Source organism: Triticum dicoccoides, chromosome 5B, assembly GCF_002162155.2.
Source record: "Triticum dicoccoides isolate Atlit2015 ecotype Zavitan chromosome 5B, WEW_v2.0, whole genome shotgun sequence".
NCBI lineage: Eukaryota > Viridiplantae > Streptophyta > Magnoliopsida > Poales > Poaceae > Triticum > Triticum dicoccoides.
Window position 1 is genome coordinate 567073129 of NC_041389.1, and position 3323 is coordinate 567076451.

The window sequence follows — 3323 nt, forward strand, 5'->3', positions numbered from 1 at the left end:
GTGGGTGTCCCTGTTTTGTGGTTATCTGCACATGGAAGAACGCATCTTCACGTCCAGGTAGAGATGCATACGCCTCTATAACCCCGTGTATACAGTATGGTTTTTCAAGGTTCTGAGCACACGGTGCGATCGACATGCCGCACTTCGCTGCCGGGGTGAACAACTGAGCACCGTATGTGTACGTGGCGTATCGGAGGCCTCTACTATGTCCCCTTTTACCATGTGCGGCGGGTCCGTCCAACTGGAACAGATAGCTGTGGCACAAGGCGTAAGAGCACACGCCTCATGCGGCCGGGCTAGCCGCCCGGTCACTGATCAGCCACGAAATTTTGACCTAGACGGGCACCTCAAACAGGCTTCGAATGTCGTGTTGACCGGCACCCTTTTTATCCAGTCTAAATATGGCGCGTCCGAGCGTGTCTGTCACGTTGGACTCGGCCCACGCTAGGCCATCCAACCCCACATTTTCTTCCCATTCGCTCGCCGGATCAAACCCTAGCCATTTCACAGTCCATTCTCTCCGCCACCCAAGCTCACCTCCGGCGATTTCCGACCATCTCCGGCATGGCGTGCAGCGGATCTGACTCCGATCAGTCCGGATCTGTCGACTGGGGTGTCATCCCGTGCAGATTGGAGGAGGCAATGGCGGTCCGCATCGCACTCTGCCGCTCTCATGTGGACACCGCCCGTCCGACGGCGGGATATGTCCGGCGCGACTCCATAGCGTCGGCTCAACGGGCGCTCGGGGTCCTCTGGGCTGGATCGTCGCGGTCCTGGCAGTCGGAAAATCTCTCCTTTCCTATCACCCGTGGGCGGACTATGAATCCCGCTGGGACCGGTCTGCCCGCCGTCGCAAGGAGAGGATAAAGGGCCGCCGAGGCCAGTATCGTGGTGGAAATGGCGGAGGCGGAGGCGTCCACAGAGGAGGATGCCATCGTGTGCCGCATTATGAAGAAATGACAACAGGGGAACACGCGCGCCCTCGCCCGAGAGCAGAATCGAAATGTTCGTGCCATGACCAGATTACCACGGAAGGAGGATAAGGAGGACAGCGACGGCAAGGACAGCTCCGGCAATGAGCAGATTCGGCTCAATCTCTACCGCGTCTTCGACCGATACTTCCGCGAAAAGGACGACAAGGGTGTCGGGAAGGGCAAGGGCAGTCGTGGATGATCTCCATCATAGCCAAACGTGCCAAATTTTGGTAGTCTGATGGCATGTAGTAGTGATGGAGTAGCCGAACGATGTGTGTAATGCATCGACGTAGTTGCATGAGTTTGTACGGATTTGAGATATGATAATTGATGTGTCCGGTTGTGAGAAGGCAAATTTGAGGCTTGACCGGTCAGTGTCCGCGTCCGCGGACGTTTGAGGAGCCGGATTTGCAAAATCGCGAGATGTTCCTCCACCATGAGGTGCTCCGCTTCCATGGCGAGGCGGCATTGCTCCCATGCATCCTCCATCGAGAGGCGGGGGATGATGTTGCCCCTACCAACTGATGTCTGCCATTTCCAACCCGAGGGTTGTGGGGGTCAACTGACTGAACTGCCTTCTCCGAGCACGAGGCTTTCGCCTCCTCGTACTTATCCGAGGTAGGAGGAGCACCCTCCGCAACGCGGGCCATGCAACTGGCCTCCTCGGCGAGGACCCCCCATCACGGTCTTGGCATGGCGCTCCGACGTCAATTGCTTGTACCATGTGACCGTCGTGCGCACCATATAGAATGGCAGACGACGAACTTGCACCCGGACGGGACGAGGCTATGCACGTGATAACGACACGAACGAGAGAGGGTGGGCGAAAATGTGAAGGGTAGACGTGGCTTGACTCACCGTCCGCCTTAAATAGCCGGGACTTGACCCCCATGAACACGGACAGCAAACCAGTGAGTACCGGGCGGACCGGTGGGTTCTCCGTGAGTCCGCCCGGTTAGTCCGACATGATGGTTCTATCAGAGCGGCCTCAAAATTGTGATATATAGGCTGAATTTGAGGGGTGTAGAACATTCTGCATAAATGGGCTGGATTTGGAGGTTGGGTTGGACAGTGGGAGAAGTGGGATTCTGTCGTAGATACTCTACTGTACAAACGAAGATGGTGGATCTCACGACACGAGAGAAGACGTGGGGTACTCTGACCAGGGACACAAAGCGAAGTCAAACAAACATGCGCACATGGAGCCCACGGAGGGCCATCACACACACAGAACCTCTCGGTCAGCGTGCGGCGCGGTCGGTCACCGTTGGAACCCATGATCTGATCACCCCCGTAGCCAGGACGACAGCAAGATCAGGCACATAATCTTGCGTTGATGCGTACATGCATCCAGCCCAAGTTTCTATTTTGTCCGTTTGTCTCCCCATCTTCCCATTGTTTTCTTTCAACAATTTCTTGCAATTGGCAGTCACCTTGTCGTGGTAAGGGGGTGCCTAAAATCGATGAACCGTTTGCAGATGGCTCATAGGAAAATAATAGAGCTTTGCAGTTAGGATCGCGACAAGTGGAGCGTTATGTGGTGATTGATTCAGCTTGGGCGGAATCGTTCTTCCTCCTTAATAAAAATAAAATTCCGAGCATCGAGCAAAGGCATCTATTCCGCGGGAATAACACCACGAGGGAGGCCACAAGGCTGTCATCCTCCTTCCCAGCTGGGGTTGGAGCGACAGACGGATACAACTATAACTATGCCTGGTTAACTATCAAGCAGCATAATCTACGTAGCAATAAAATCCTTTTTGGCGTCAGCGCTGGCTCACACGCTCAATTATAGGGGGGCAAGTAGTGTAGTAGAACGCATGTCGATTTGTGGCGAGAATGTTCTCAGCGTCCTGTGGAGCAAGAGGGGACGAGTGGTGAAAATGGGTTATTCGGTGAATTGTTCTTGCAGGAGTGTTTTGTTCCAGAAGGGCGTTGTCACATCAGCTCTTGTTTGCTAGAACTAGGGCAATTAGAATATCACATCGAATCATACAGCACGCTAAAGTTATATGTTAGACGTGGAGCTAGCTCATCCAGTTTAAGTGGTGCGTGCTGTGTTGGTTGAAATATCTTGCTTTCTTTCTTGACAAGATCACCATAATTAAGACGCACTCCCTTCGTCACATAATATAAAAGTGTTTTTTACACTAATCTTATATCATCATCAGAATTATGTAAATACGGATGAAACAATCCATGCCATTTTTCTCTCCATCCAACCGAACACTATAATTGTGTAAATACGTAAAAAAAAAACAATCATGTTGTATCATGCCCCTCCCCTACTAGTCCGGCCGACACCCTTTGTGCTCATCTCTTATGCTCCGTCCAAGCACATCACTTGCC